The sequence below is a fragment of the Micromesistius poutassou genome (assembly GCF_964030765.1).
Source record: "Micromesistius poutassou genome assembly, chromosome: 7".
NCBI lineage: Eukaryota > Metazoa > Chordata > Actinopteri > Gadiformes > Gadidae > Micromesistius > Micromesistius poutassou.
In genome coordinates this window covers 2,624,333-2,641,127 of record NC_140277.1, presented here as the reverse complement: position 1 = coordinate 2,641,127, position 16,795 = coordinate 2,624,333, and the positions used below count along the sequence as shown (strand labels likewise).

At 49.8% G+C, this 16,795-nt stretch overlaps 1 protein-coding gene across 1 annotated transcript in view; it reads left to right on the top strand.

Moving 5' to 3' along the window:
- The window catches only part of macrod2 (mono-ADP ribosylhydrolase 2), a 351,067-nt gene that overhangs the window by 66,651 nt on the left and 267,621 nt on the right, over nucleotides 1-16,795 (top strand). The gene's annotated exons all lie outside the window — the stretch shown is intronic.

Genomic DNA, 16,795 nt, shown 5'->3' with positions numbered 1-16,795 from the left:
TGTTAAGGAACAGGCATCCCTGTTGTCCTCCTGGGAGCGGGACGTGCCGGGGAACAGGGAGAGACGGAGGAGGGGGGAAGAGCGGGAGAGCCAGCAGCAACAACAGCAGCCGCTAAAGAGGGGGGCTGGCATCCCCCGCCGCTTCGGCCCTCCCAGGGGCCCGAGTCAGCGGTCATTTATGCTGCGTGTTTGCGAAGGGGAGGGCGGGGGGGGAGGTGGTTGTGTTTGGGAGGGGTGGGGGGGGTATGGGGGTGGACAAGCCATGCAGGGAAAGGCTCCATCGGCATTTTTTCCTCCCTCTTTTGTTTTCTTGGTTTGTTTTTCTTGGGCGCCTCTAGTCAGGGAGACTTGGGGATGAGAGAGCCCCAGGGGGGACGGGGGGAGGGGGGTGGTCGCCAGGGGATGTCCACAGGACGGGGGGGGGGGGGCGGGGGAGTCAGGGCTGACTTGTCAACCTCTGGACCCCCCAAGGGTAAATGACCCCCACAACAATGGCCTGTGATCAGATTAGATAGAGCACTCTTGCCCCTTAGGCTAATCAAGACAATGGGGCGACATAAAAAGATTGAATTACCATACAGTGATTTCAGTGAACCCCAGCAGAACACATCGCCAATGTAGCTAATTGAGGCCTGTCCCTCTCTTCCTTTGTGACCGGTGTACTGTTTCACCACTAAATCTGTAATTGGCCCACTCGAGTTCTTCTGCCCCTTTTGGTTTGAATAGTAGCGCCGCGTTCTTTACAATGCGCTCTTGTGATGCCGGTCGGGGGCGCGCCGTCGCAGTAAGCGCAAACACAGATCCAAATCCCCCCTCATTTGTTTTTAGGCTTTTTTTTTCCGCTCTTTGACTAAACACAGCCGACGCTCGACGGTAAACGAGGCTCATTCCAGCCCTCAGCCCGGCGAGATGAGTGCAGGACGAGGCTGTGGGTTGCAGCGTTCGTCTCAACGGCTCTCGTCGGGAGTGGGACCCCGTGGCTATCTGGTGGAACCCAGCAAATCTCTGCTCCTTTAGATAAGATAAGAGGCTTTACGCGAGGCTACGGTCCTCAATGGCCCTTGTGCGTGGAGGGGAGAGCCACAACAGGAAGTAGACAAGATATTATTGGTCCTAGAACATCAAGGTGTGAGAGCTGCCCCCCCCCCCCCCCACCCCCCCCCCACCTCTGATCAAAGAGTTCACTTATCTGTGACACACACTAGCGAGTGCTCTGTGATTTTCGCTTTGTTCTGATGACTTTGTTTATTGTCGCTCGTCATTCTGGAACACACACACATACCGCACGATATTTTCGGGGCACTTTTGTTCTTTTTCCGTTTATTTATTTATCGACCTTGTTTATTTATCGGGGACCGCCATGTCACTGCCAAGAAATATACAAAACACAAAGTCTGTCTCTCTCTCTCTCTCTCTCTCTCTCTCTCTCTCTCTCTCTGTCTCTCTGTGTGTCTCTCTGGAGCATTTCAACATTCAGAAAGATTAACAGGGCTCCTCTTTAATCGGTATTCCACATGTTTCCTCCGTGCTTTAAGAAATATATATATATATATATATAAGCCAACGGTTTTGTATGAGCCATTTTTCTTTTATCTGTAGATTCAATGTAAAGTCTACAACATGCTTTGACAATACACGTCCGCCATGTCCCTCAATGCAAACGGCGCTGCAAAGCCAGCCGGGCTTTGCTTATTCCAGCGCTTGACGTGTCGGCGCTTAAGAGCCACTGAATGGGCAGGAGGGAGCCCACGCCACCTGATTGCCGCCACACCGGGCCGGAGGTGTTGTTGGTGGCGCGACCTCGCAACAGCCCCACAGCCCATTACCACACAGAGTCCCGTCTCTCGCCTCCTCGCGTCAGTGCCACTCATCCCAAGCACCTCGCTTATTGAAGGCCCCCCCCCGCCCACGACGGACCCCCCTGCCCCACAGACGCCCCCCCCGCCCCCCCCAGCAGGGAGCCCTGTTCAAAGGGGGGGACCTGTAGCAAGGCCCGGTGGGAAAATGAGAAGGCAAGTTGAGATGTTTATGATCTCCCCTGAAAGCAGACGCCTCCAGACAGACCACCCCCCCCGCTCCCCCAACGCAACGATTAGTGAGAGAGAGTGAGTGACTGAGGGGGGGGGGGGAGGGGGGGGAGGTGCTTGCGGTCGAGCTGTGAATGACATCGGTTGGACCTGAGAGGTAACTGGAGTAGAGTTTTTTTATCCCACTTTGTGGACCTGAGTGTTTTTTTTCTTGTAGTTGACCCTCAACAGGAGGGTCGAGTTGTCTGTGTGTGTGTGTGTGTGTGTGTCTGTGTGTCTGTCAGTGTGTGTATGCATTTCTGTATGAGTGTGTGTGTCCGTCTTGTCTGTGCGTGTGTGCGTGTGCCTGTCTGTGTGAGCTTGTGTGTGTGTGTGCGTTAGTCCGTATGTGCCTGTCTGTCAGTGTGTGTGTGTGTGTGCTTGTGTGTGTGTGTGTTTGGTGTGCGTGTGTGAGGGCTGTGCTGATTGATTAGGTGCTTGGCCATGCGCTTGGTTAGAGTGTTTATATTGTGCGTGCAACAGTGCCATATTACACACTCCTCTTTCACGTGTGCATAAAATAGTCGTGAACATTTTGCACGTGTTTGCTTTTCGGTCCATTTCACTCACTTTGGAATCGTAAAACCCGCCCGCCTGTCTCCATTCTGAGCCGCGGTTTTGCATAGCTATGGCACTTACATTTTTTTTTTTTCGGATAGATCCTATTTGCATGCACGTTGGAACACGTTTGAATGCATTTTCATTCCTCCCGATATTTCAAAGTGTGCATTCATGTCTTGACAGGGAGGGAGAGAGGGGGAGAGAGCGAGAGAGAGCGAGAGAGAAGGGTGGAGGGGGGAGATTGATTCTGCGTCTGAAGGTAACTGAGGATCTGTGCTCGGTCATTCCTAAGATCCCGGTTCTGTCCGAGAGGAAGTCCTGTCTCTACTGCCTAGCCCTTTTAAACGAACAATAAAGAAAAACCTGTGACATTTCACAGGCCGCTAAGAGCTTCTGCAGCCTTCAAATGGCTCGGCGGAAATAGGAGGAGGATGATCACATTTAACAAAAAAGAAATGCTTCGAAAGAAGACATTCCAATTCACAGTGGTGTAGTAGTGACAGACAATCGTAGATCACGCCGAGGTAACAGAGGTGAGTGGTCAAAGCAGAATTTAGTGTACCTGATTGGCCCGATGCTAATGCTGTTTGATGTGCAAATGGCGGTGGCTTGTAATGGAAATAGGGCCTGTTATTGGCAGACAGCTTGTCTGTTGACTTGAAATGTGGTGATGCTGACATGCAGGGGGTCTGCACACAGTATTCCAGTAGTCTCTGTGGAAATTACATACTTTACCTGGCAAAGGCCACACTCAATGGAACGCTGAAAAGGCCACAGAAAAAAACAACACTTCCTCTACTTCTCTGGCTGTGTTCGTTCTGTGTCCTCGCCAAGAATAGACCTTCCCGCTAGTGCAGCACTGCCCCCGCCCCCACCGATCCCCAGATTTGCGTCATGTAAGGCCATAGATTTGAGGAGGCCTTTGAACAATGTGCCTTAGTTGTACGGAAGACTTGAGTTTCGAGTCAAGCCATGAATCCAAGCCGAGTACATTCATAGGTGTGTGTGTGTGTGTGTGTGTGTGTGTGCGTGTGTGCGTGTGTGCGTGCGTGCGTGCGTGCGTGCGTGCGTGTGTGTGTGCATGTTTATGTGTTTGCGTCAGTGTGTGCATGTGCATGTACGTGCATATGTGTGTGTGTGTGTGTGTGTGTGTGCGTGCACGCCCAGCAGCCACCCCCAGATCTCCAGGATAGGGAAGCCCCCACGGGAAGCCTCATTTAACCCCTCAGGATTAGTCCTCATGCCTGCTTTAGCTTTGGCAATAGGGGAGTGGGGGGGGGGGGGGGGGGGGGGGGGGGAAGTCCCAGTACACTGAGTCAATAGGGATTCAGACCTAGAGCTCCTGGCTTCCCCCAAAGGAAGGGGTGGAGGCTTGGCTAAGGAAGGAGGGAGAGGGTGGAGGAGGGTATGAGGGGAAGGAGTTGCAGAGGAACTTCAGCTAAACTAAGCCCCCCCCCCCCCCTTCCCCCATCCTACTCCACCCGCTATCTCTACCACAGCACATTACCATCCGACAAACACCAAGGCATGCTCCTTTAAATGAATAGCGCTGGAGCATGCTATACCTTTTATGCTAGGGGAAAAACAACAACAATGTCAACAACAAAAAAAAGCCTGACCTGGCAGTGTTTCTTTATGAGCTTGTTTTCGTCTCGCTGCTCACTCTCTCTGTCTTTCTCTCTCTGTCCTCTCTCTCTCTCTCTCTCTCTCCCCCCGTTCAGTTCCATTGAATTCAAAAAGAGCTTTATTGGCATGGGAGACACACAAACCAACAGCATTATTCATCCCCTGCCAGAGCAGGTGCACACTAGACGATAAATAATCAACAGTGTAAAAATGGTGCGTTTCAAAGGGTGTGCGTGAAGCTGCGAGTCAAACTCGGCTCCACGTATTGGTTCACAGGGGTGTGTGTGTACTGTGTCGGCCTGTTGGTCTTTTTGTAATTACGACAGGTTAAAGTATGCGTTCCTGAATGTAGAAAGGGTTTGCTTTCTAACCAAACCTTCCCTTGGAAATTCTGCATTGGCTTAGTACCCTGGCGGATACGCACCGCGCTCAAAACCATCAAAGAGTGGTTAAGACGGTTCATTTCGGATCAATGTATGTTTTTCATTTCCAATGCACCGAAGGGATTTTGCATCTAGCTTTCTTCCTGTTGGTTTTGGGCGGATCAGGCTGCACCTACTTATGAAGCTCTCCCGCCTGCTCTCTGTTCCTGTCCTTTTCTGTCTGTCTGTCAGTCAGTCAGTCTATCCCCATTACAACATGTTATTCCTATTTCTTTGCACATCACTCTGTACCCAATCGGAGAGCCTTGTTGTCTTAGCGTCGGACCATGTCCTGAAGAGGGGCCCGGGGGGGGGGGAGAGAGGTTAGAGCGAGAGGTGAGGAGAGACGAGAGATGGGGTCCGGTGTGGCGCAGGAGGACTTGGCCTCTCTCCCAGCGGTCTCCCCTCCGAGTCCGAGCTGCGTGTGTTGACTCAAGTTCTCCATTGACATCTCCTGTGTTTGTATAGGCTTTCAACGCGGACCCCCCCGCTCAAACAAGCTCCAGCAACTGATAAAACACACAGCCTCCCTCTCTCTCACACACACTGACACACACACACACACACACACACACACACACAGTCACATACTCAGGCTTTGATTTAGCATCAGAGCAACAGGTGAGGCCCAGAGCTCAGATAGACCCCTGAGTGGCCTGGCAGCTGTGTGTGTTGGAGTGCGTTCCCCACCTCCGCGGCTGACTGCGGCTCTGAGAGGGGAAGACACAGGAGCCGGGGGGTCCTGAGTGCTGCCATGCCCAGCTGGGCATGGCACGGGCCGACATTCATCCGCCCCAGCTCCAATTCAGCGGCTGAATGTGTCTGTTTGTTATGCTAATTCCGGGATGGAACAATAAGCGTGCCGGTTATGGATTCCATCCTCCGGGAGCGCAGACAGCTGTGTGTTCATACATGTGCAACCGGTTGCCCAGTGTGCCTTTCTTCTCATCCCCCCCGTCTCGTCACCGGATGGCTCGTGCGGCGGTTGTTGGCGAAGCCAGGCCAGGAAGTGGCTCCTCTGTGGATTGTGAAGTGCAGCTTTAGCTCCTCGGTGTTGGAAGGGCCCCCGTCTGCGCCGGTGATTCTCACACCGCTGCCGACACCTCGGAGGTGTGGCGGCGGAGCTGCGTTCTGTGCTCCTGTGTGCTCCTGTGTTTTGTGTAGTCTGGAGGCAACGCGGGTGGAAATGGATTTGGAAAGGGTGTTTGTGAGGGGATGGGGGGGCGGGGGGGGGGGGGGGGGGGGGGGGGGGGGGGGGGGGGGGGGGGGGGTGTGGTCTAAGTGTGACATCACATCCAGATGACGACAGAGGCTAATCACCCGAAATGCGGTCGCAACCGGAGTGGCGGCGATTCATTTATAACGATGGAAAAGGGTTTGAGAACAGGTGCAAACCCACACCTGCATGCAGTGCCTCCACCTCATCTAATTAGAGTGCAATATCTGACTAATGAATATTCTCTCACACACACACACAGAGAGAGAGAGAGAGAGAGAGAGAGAGAGAGAGAGAGAGAGAGAGAGAGAGAGAGAGAGAGAGAGAGAGAGAGAGAGAGAGAGAGAGAGAGAGAGAGAGAGAGAGAGAGAGAGAGAGAGAGAGAGAGAGAGAGAGAGAGAATGCAATAAGACTCAACAGGGAATTATGTAAGTCCCCGGAGGATGAGTCCTCTCCTCCTCCCTCGTTAGCCACAAGAGATTTAGGAGCCCATTATGGATCTCTGGATCATCATCATCAGCATCATCTTGGATTTCTTTCTCTTTTCATGGGCGAGTTCCAGCACATTTTTAGACTCTTGGCACCGACTGACTTGTACTTCGTAGTTGTACATCCCCACATCAAGGTCTGCAAAGTCCTGCCGGGACGGTTCCCCCCTGCATTCCACAGACCCCTGTGAGTGTTGCTTTCTCTCTGCCGTCCGGAGAGACGTCCCTGCGCTGCCTAAGCTGTGTGAACCCCTACATTTGAGAAGTGTGCAGAAGTGTTTTCCAGGCACTCGATCTGTCAGTGGCTTGGAGGGGTAGGATGGTGGGGTGGGATATGGGGGGGGGGGGGGGGGGGGGGGGCGCGGCTGGAGATCAGTCACATCTCACTCACATCTGTAGCGGCGTGTGTCAGATGTAATAGAAAAATGTTCTTCTCTGCCTCGCTGTCAGGCAGCCCCACTTTCTGCAATCCACAGCCAGCTGCCGGGGTATAATTGGGGCTGTGACAGCTTGACCCCATGCCTGGTTCCTGTGAAGTCAGTATCACTGCTTCCTCCTTGGAGACTCCTGTCCTTCTTTGTCCCACAGAATGACATGCAGTTGAAGCCCCCTAATGTCACCAGCCGTCATTTAGACATTTGAAAGTTCCACAGTCACATCTAGGGGCCTGAGGGGGCCGGTTTCTGTGTGACGATTGGACGGGGTTGGGGACTTCCAAGCGCCACCTCATGCATTTATCTTCTTTTCAAACCACACGAGGCCTGGAATCCAACCCACGGTGTGTGTTTGTGTGTGTGTGTCCGCAATGCACTGAGCGCAATGGAAAAAAAAAAAAAGAGAGAGAATTGTGGGTCACAGCCTCTCTCTCACAATGGATTTCTGCCGCGAGCCTGACCCTCTGCTCTGGACGCTTCTAGTGCTGCCGCTGCCACCCACGTCACATGGCCGGCTGACCTTGCAGCCTTCATGTTAAGCAAACTCTCCTGCCTTTTGTTAATTTGGGGTTTCCATGGAGACCACCGCCGCTGGTTTACTTTACCATAGAGACCGCATCGGTATTGGTCTCTATGGGCCTTTAAAAAAGGAGCTTGAGTAGGAGTGCCATAGCCCCCATGGCATTCACTGAATATGGTGAACATGGTTCCTTTTGTGAAAAAAAAAAAAAAAAAAAAAGCGAAAAGAATAATCAAAGCTTCACCGAGGAAAAACAAACATACACAAGCGCTCTCTCTTTGAGACGCCGCGCTCCACTGCGGTCTGAAGACCAGCCACCCAAAACGCTGTGTTTAGTGTGTGGCACGATGCAGGATCAGTTGTCAAGATGGCTGCCCACAATGACTCAAAGTTCTCCCCTTGCCAGCGCTTTGAGAGCGCTTTGAGCGGTGCTCCGGAGGGGGGGTGGACGACTGCGAGGCAGACCCCAGCCAGCCCTGGCTGTGAATGCAGAGACCCCCACTGACTCATGGAAGGGCTGCCAGTGGGCGCCGTTAGTTCTGCTGGAGTGCTCCACGCGCTCGCCTCCTCCTGAGTTGTCGCTCCCGCTGCCAAATGAGGTGTTAGCCGAGAGTACTCAGACTGTGAACCTGTCGGGTGGAGAGGGCCCGCGTCCCATGTAAGTGGATTACAGTTGGTCTGCGGCGGAGCGGGCAACATCTCAATGTTTTTAAAACGTCCGCCCCTGACCCACATAGCCACGCGTGACACGCGTCACAAACACACGCGCACGCACGCACACGCACACACGGATCAATTGGTAGCTGTGAGGCAATTTCCGTTACATACGCGGATCACACTTGCAATGAGATACAATTTAGCTGTGCTAACACCACCGTTCTATTTTTTTTTTTGCCCCTGTTGTTTTTTTCCTCTCGTTCACCGGGGTGACATAGGCATTTGAAGACAGCGTTTCTCATTAGCTTGCCAGAGTTTGCTCACCACTTAACAAGCTTTTTTGTTTGTCGCGCGCTCGCAGGTGTGTGTCTTTCAGTTCACAGTGGCCACGGTGAAATTGGCTGTGTGACGGTAATTACTAATTTAGCTAAAGTGCTGGGAAAACAAACAGAGCAGAGGAAAGCTGGAGCAATCGTGTGACGCCGTCTCTCTCTCCAGCTGCCTAAAACCCCAAAGCTGCTCAGGTAATTCACCTCAAAACCCATTGATTCCAGGGGGCCGATTGAATTTCAATGCATTTGTGAATAGGAAGGGTGTACAGAAAAAAAAAAAAAAAAAAATAGAAAAGCACTCCCATGGATTGGCAACCAGATGCTCGCTCAAAGTGACAGGTGATAAGTGCTTTGGCGAGCTTTAAGTCATTCCTTTATGCATGTTTAGCTCTTTGTTGCTGCCACTGTCATTAAAATCCCCATCTTTCTTTCCGTCCTTGTTGTGTGTCGAGCCTCTACCGACGGCGTCTCCGACAGAGTAAGTGCTGTTCCCTCTCATAAGCACCTGTGACCTTTCAGATGAAGTCTTTCTTCACAAAGATTCCATTTATGTCTTTTTTTCGTCTGTAAATTCATAATTGAATACGCCGCGACGCCGCTGAGATGCGGATAAATAACCCCTTTTTAACTGGCATGTTCCAGTGGTGAGCAGCACTTACTTTCCCAGCAGCTGCGGTGAGAATGGATTTTAATCTTGCAGGTAGCGGTATCATATGGCAAGAACACAATTTATTCCATCTGGAGCCTCTACATGCTTGGCCAGCTTGGATTAAAATAACAACAACAACCACAATAAAAATATGTATGTTGTATGCAATTTTTTCTCAGCATTACGACGTTGCAACCATAGCAATCGTACCAGCCTCCTCAACACCCACCTAACTAATAATTTACCAGGCAGCTTTATTGCGAGTTGTCATGATGACCTGGATGAATAGCTATATCTTACTTCCCTCTCCCAATTTTATGCATTGCTTTTTGAGAAAACGCATCCTTAATTCACACCTTTTCCTGGCTCTTATTTACTGCGCTGCGTTTGAATGCAGCCCCCTTTTATCACTAGGATGTTACAGCTTTACTGTTTGGCGCCTACATGTGTCTCACTCTTGCCTGGGGTTTATGACATATGGAACATGCAGCGCCTTATCATAAACCGCTGCATGCTTTTATTGGAATGCAGAGCACCTGGCGCAGAGCGCGGCTCCTCTCATGGAACACGAGGCAGCCCAGAGATAAGACGCGGTTCGGGCAAATAGGGAGACCCCGGGTAATAAATGCAACCTTTGGGGGCGGAGAGGCTCTCATCTTCAAAAGGCTAACGTGACTTTTCGTATGTACTCAGTCAAATGTACTCCCCTTGTGCTCATAAACCATCCCCTTCCCCCCTCCTTCCCCTCTCACTGCTATCTACAGTTTCCATAGTATCTGCAATGACGGCGTTGTCGAGATTCTCTGGTGAAATCTATCGCCACCTTTCAAACTGTATTTACCGTGGTAGCAGCAGGCGCCGCGGTGCATGCAGAGCAGCCCGGGCCCTGCGTTTAACCCTGTTGTGTTATGTATTGTGAAGCCATCTAATTGGCATCCACGGCGGAATCCCTGTGCACACTGTGAGTACTGCTCCCATGGCCCCTGGGGGTCAAAGGGCGGGCGGGGAGATTTGCATTAAGCGCCACGCCAGAGCGCATTTTCAAACCAAACCCGTTTCATTCGTTTGACTCTGCCGAGGCACTTCAGACTATCACACGATTCCTCCTCCTTCACACTGGCTGGCCTTCAGTCTCCTTCATTTATTTCCTCTTCTCACTTCATTTCACTGTATCTGCCTGTCACCCGCGCGGATTAGGGATTGTCTTAGCGTTTGGTTCTCACTCGCCGCGGCGGACCAATCCCATCGCTTCAAATCTCTGCAGAGCGGCGGTGGCGGCTCAGGGCACTGTCTCAACAGCTGAAACTGATGGCAATCAGTAAATTGCTGTTGCTAAAGTGTGATGGCCATGCATTAGTAATGGGTTTGTGATCATAACCCTGGGGCCTGGAGAACGGGGGAGGAGGACTAAGCCTATTGTCTCTGCGGACACAAGCAGAGGAAAAGACGGTGCGGCCGACTGTTCTAGCTCGGCGAGCAAGTTGAATCTTCCCGATCCAGCAGTCTAATCCTCTCCCTGTTCCCAGGCTAGCACTTGTTCAGTCAACCAGCTGGGCTTCTTCCTTCCTGCTGTGTAGACCCAAGGCTGCATCATTAGCTAAGGCTCATTCCTGCCTTCCCTTTAGAGGCTAATGAAGGCACCATTGCTCTTTTTAGGAAAATGCACAGCTTTCAATAGCGTTACGTCTTAGGCTACTGGGCTGTAAAACTCTAATACCACCATCTTAAGGGTTTCTAATCCTCCAGAGCAAAGACCCAGACAAATTGTGATGAGGCGGCCTGTGCATGTATCTCAACTAGTTCTCCAAAAGTCTTCTGGTAGCCGGGCTATTATTAAGGAGAGCGTTAAACATGTGTAAAGTTCCCACATTGGAGGCCTATGATTCACATTCTGTGGCTGTATTGTGATATAAATTCTGGTTCTTGTGGTAAGAACACTCTGCAGTCTTTATTTCTCTCTTTATTTATATATATATATATATATATATATATATATATATATATATATATATATATATATAGTACATTGATTTTCTCCAAGAATGAAAGTACCAAAACTATGGTCTTGGAGTTTGTTACAGCAGGAAGGCTAGAGCGTTCAAAGACTCATTATACCCTTAATTCTAATTTACCACAACACGTTTATACTGTTTTGGATGGAGGCCAGACTTCCTCTAAACTAATCTGTTTAAGGATGGATTAAGTCCTGCAAAACCCAGCTCGCACAACTTTCCTTCCTCTATCTAAGGTTGTTGTCCTGGTGGTTCCTGGTGCTCTTGAAGACAGTCTGTCTCGGCAGTTCCTTCATCACATCCCATTAGATCCAGTCTCATTTAGATGGATGGTTATCTTAATTGTGGTGAAAATGAAAAGTGGAGTACAGTACATGCTGCCACTCTTCTGGAGTGAAGAGTTTCTGTTTCCTTAAAATTGGATTATCGGGCAGCTCTGCTCTTTGCAAAATGATACTTCTTAAAGGGGGGGGGGTTAGAACAATGGGGCCATTCATTTGTTAAGGCTATGCTATGCACCACGGTGTGCTATACACTCATCGGCTGTGATAGTGGTCTTCTTGTTGTTATCCAGGTTGAAATGCTACTAGCTCTCTTGTCATAACGGCATACAATTATTTACACTAGATGCCTGGTTTTAATTTAAAGTTGTTTGTAATACACAGTTTGATAAAAAAGTACATTTATGTAACTGCTTTGGGGTCAATTCTTAATGTAAACATGAATATGTTTAATACTTCACCAGGTTAGCGGGTTCCTTGTACAATTCACAGCATTTGTTATAAATCAATCAATTTCATATCCAAGAAAAATTGGTATTGCAACTGAAATATCCCTAACCAAATCGATTTTGAATCGAATCGAAGATGAAATTCAAGACCATTTGAATCGGAATCGAATCATTTTGGTAAATCAATGGTGATACCCAGCCCTCATTAACTAAGTCATGATTACAAGTCAAACCTGTACTCTATGACTCCATTGCCTGCGTCATCGCCATATGCTTTAGTGACGTAGCGAGCTCCTCTGTCCAGCAGCGGTCACTTCTTCATCTTTAGTTGGAGGGGTACTTGGGAGTGAGCCCAGCTGTAAACACTGTAGCCCATTCGTATTGTAAACATCCTGTTGTGCCCACTTCACATCATGGCCCGTAGCGTGTTTGCGTAATGTAATCAGTAGGTAAATAAGCCGGGCTGACTGCACCAGGTGGCCTGCAGAAACAGACACCCAATTAATTGAAATACTATGACAGGGCCATTTTTAATTTCATTACTAGCTGGTCGCCAGGCCACATACACTGCGTGTAGCGCGGGGGCCCCGTAATAACAATCATTACAGGATCAGAGCGCAGGAGGAATAGCAGGAAATAACCAGTCGGGATGGTTTTTGATGATGCCAATTGCCCTATTCGAAAGTCATTCATCTTGGGTCAAGCGTTGCCATGGAAACAAACACAGCCCGTTTCCATGAGACCAGAACATCAACCAAATGATGTCAATAACCATTTGCGTATCTCCTACGATGTGCAATGTAATTCTTTTGGCGGTGTTACTTGATATGGTATTATAATCCCAGCCCTATGAAAGGAAGCAGGAATATAATCAGTTCACCATGTTACTCTGGCTAATTTGGATGTTATGGCAAGAGTGACATAATGGCAAGCCATTTCACCAGATGAATTGGAACTAAACACAGCTAATGATGTAACTCTTGGTGGAAGAAACAAGTAGATTCCCCGTCAATAAAATGAATCGGAACAAAACATTAACGAGTATGATTCAACTGGGATTTTACAACTGTTTATTCAAAGTTGTATACTTTGATTGACTAGCCTCCTACTACGCCTTTGTACCAAATAAAGACATCACAATCAATTTATAAGACCCTCATAAATCCACATTTCCATATTCCCTTCTTTGCATTCATTTATGTTAAGTATGTTTAGATTGTGTCCTAATGGAACCCACACCAATAGGGGTGGTTCTCTATTCCCCTCAGGCAAAAGATAAACACATTGCCTTTACATGTTTGACAAAGTGACATTTTTATTTCTGTCTGTTGTGTTTAGGCCCATTTTTAATATCCGTATCTCAGGATAATGATGAATGTGTGGATGTCTTTATGAGATATTAAAGACTTCCTAACTTTTAATACATTCAACATCTAACTGGACAGGCAGATGAAACGGGGGAAATAAACCAGCCTGCTTTGTTGTCCCACTTTTCCACATTGTCATCATGATTTTCAGAAGCAATTAATCTCTATGGAAATAATTGAGCTGCTGCTGCAGGAGGTCTGCGGCGATGACACATCTCGCTTGCGATAACATTGCACAGAGTCGGGGAAATGCAAGAGCTGATGTCTTGTCTAGCCATTAATTAGGCCCAGCAACACAACTTCTTTGTTGAGTCTCTCCCTGATCCACCTGATTCTAATGCTTAACAGAGTTTGTTATGGGTCTCACCCAGTGACAAATAAGTGATGTTTACACTTAGTATGAAGTATAATGTTTGATAAAAATATTGACTTATCTGTTCTATAATTTAACTTTTTGATTTTGGGCCATTCCTTAATGAATATGAAGTATGCTATGGATGATATACTTGATATTATATATATATTCCTGGCAACATATAAAAAAGGATTAGTGAAATCCTGAATATGTGTCAAGCATATAAAATAATTGTAGCCGCCTTGTAAAAAAACAGATGAAAAATACAACTGAAAACACTAATTTGATTATGTTTTTCTTTTGATTAGGAAAATGAATATTGATCTTGTAAAATCTGTGGCAGGACATAATGCCCATTGACATTCTAGTTAAAATAGATTTTCACTTGAGTGAAAACTCAATATTATATGTCTGTATGCTTTCCTGTTTGTTGTCTGTCTGCTTTCCTGTGTGTTTGTCTTTCTACGCGTGTGTTTGTGTCTGTGTGTGCTTGTGTACTCTTTCTAATTGGATGAGTAACAGTCTCGCCGCATGCAACTGAAGAGCTTCAGAAAAACCGAAATGAAACAATGGACGTATTAAGTATCTACACATATCAAAGTATCCACCAAATAACCCTCGAACACGCAGCAGCAACCAAAGATGGATGAGCCGAGAGAGAAGCAGAGAAGCAGAGGAGTGTCTCTCTGAGCCATGCCGACGTCTGGCCCCCTTCTGATCACATTGTCAAAAGTGAACATCCTTCCTTGTTCGTGCTAAATAAATCACGGTTTTCCTTACGAGACAGCCCGTTTCCTGGCGGCCTGTCCCTCTCCATCCTGTGCTCTCGTAGCAGGGAGAGCAGCCGCGGCGTGTCTCTGCCGGACCTCCGGACCTTTTGCTTGTAACACTGCAGTGCTGAGTTCAGGCCGACAGCAAATCGGATCAGCGCGGCGTGTTATTAGATCAGGCCCCGGTGCGCCCGTGCACACATCTACATGCGGTAGTTAATAGTAGGTTATTGGTTCTTTCCCCGCTCAGCGTCTCCGTCGTAATGAGTCGACGTCGTTAAAAAACAAACAATGTAGCCTCTGCCTGTGATGCGAGCGTAAACCCCCCCCCCCCCATTACAGACACCTTTTGGAGCTGTTAGGTTGCCTTGAATAGAGCGCTGGGATGGGGGGTAGGGGGGGCGCCGGCCGGTCGCTCAGGGGGGACGAGGCTCGGCACCGGAGCGCCCATGAAGCCCAGATGGGCAGCGGTGCATGGGCCCCGCTGTTCGCCAGCTCGGATGCACACAGCCTGTTCCGGGGGCCTCGGCAGATGCTGCTCTTTAATCGAGAATTGTGACATTAACAGCGGTAAGTGCTCTCCTGCCAGGGTTGCCTTTACAGCTGTTCCGGGGGCCGTTTCTTCTTTTAATTGGGAGAAGGGAGAGAGATCATCGATTACATTAGTGGAGGCGGGAGAACACCGGGCGGAGGGGTCCGTGCGGGCTGCATCGCCGACTCGGGACCACCCGTGGCTCCTTCGGTGTGCGTCCACGGGGCTGAGCGGTCGGCAGTCCAGGCAGCCCCGTCCTCCGGCCGTAATCAGCCTCCCGCCCGGAGGATCGGCCGAGCTGGACGGCCTCAATGACAGAGGCCCGCAGAGAGGACCCTTTAGAATGCAGCGTTTACCCGCCGCCGGGTTGCTTCTTTCATTGTGTTTGTTTCATCTGCTGTGTGTCTACGTAACGTGTGTGTTTGTTTGGGTCTTTGTGTCGTTTGTCCTGGATGTGTGCCTGCGTGACTCAAACAAACACAATGCCAACGTCGTTTTGTTGTTCAAGTATTTAAACAATTTAGAGGAAACAAATGCAGCCACCCCCCTCCCACCCCTCCATCACCCCCCCCCCCCCCCCCCCCCCCCCCCCGATGTTTACTGACTGCCCCTCTCCTTTAAGTGTTCCTCCTTCTCTTTTACTGCAGTATGCGGCCCCCCCCTGTCCAGTCTAGACTGTGCAGCCGTAACCCAACCCTGGAGCCCGGCCAACAGTGACATATCGTATATTTTCAGGAGACAATCCCTTTATTTATATGCGAGTTGAATATCCCCCCAGGGCCACGCCGCCGCCGGAGATTACGGATCTGCAATCTGAGCGGGCGCCCTGATTGACACGAGGCTGCCACTCCATTCAAACTTAATTAGGCCCAAATTGAGGAATGAATGCTGTGCCTCTTTAGGGCTGGGAGCGGTGGCGGGCGGGCGCTGGGGGGGATGGGTGGGATGGGCCGGTGGGGGGGGGGCAGGTTGTTCGACGGCGCAGCTCAGTCCGAGCCGCAGTTGCCCGAGGAGACTGCGGCAGACTGCCAAGACGGAGCTGCGTTTATGACCTAAAATCACGGGTCGGCCGTTTTGAGCAGGGTTCATCAGAGCTGAGTTTACAGCGAGCCTCTTTCTCGGAAACAAATAAAGAAAGAAATAGAAATAGCAGGGACATCTGATCCCATTAGTGCCGGAGGTGCCCGGCCCAGACCTTTACGACAGAGAGGTACGTGCACTAGCCGGCCCCAGCTAACTACCGCTCTACCAGTGGAGGGAACACTGCCCAGAAGGCCAATGAATTTCGGCCGATCCATTTCACTTAAGTGTGGAGGTTAATCCTGCACTACTTGCATTGCTCTTGAGTTTCCGCCTCTGCTGTCTGCGGTCTGGATCTACTTGACTCGCTGTCAACCCCAGTCCCCCACCACCCCATCCCCCTCACCTTCCCCTACTCCTGCATTCTTTCCTCATCTTTCCATCTTTTCGTTTACCACCCCCTCTCCCTATGTGTCGATCCCTTCACAGAACCGCCGAGTCAGGGGGAACACAAGGCTCTTACTGTGTGATGTGGCGGTGGCAGGGCTAACCACTGATCTAATCTGCTACACTGCTAAAGCCTTGTGTTTATCAACTGTATCACACCGGATCTGTGGAGGCGTGGGGTGGGGGGTTGTTGAGGGGTGTGGATCCGTGCAGGTTTGGCTTGTGGGTCTGCAGTCGGAGTCGTCGACAGGCTCTCACTCCTACTACCGATAGCCTCCGAATTGATTGCACCACAGATGGGAAGTGAGCATTTAAAAAGCACATCCACCGGCACGGCCGTCCAAGAAGAGACAGTCGCTTTCCTTTTTGGCACATTCGTAAATATGATTTAACTGCCAGGGCCCGCAGCAGCAATAATGCTTATTTTGCCACACCGAGTTTATTTAATAAGTCAAGTTGGCAGCCGCTGATGTCACGATCAAGATCTATCTGCCCTTGCTCTGAAATATGGAGCTGGAGACTGCGGTCTAACACGGTTAACACCAGGGCGTGAGGATGCAGCGAGCAGCTAAATAACCAACGCTTATCGGC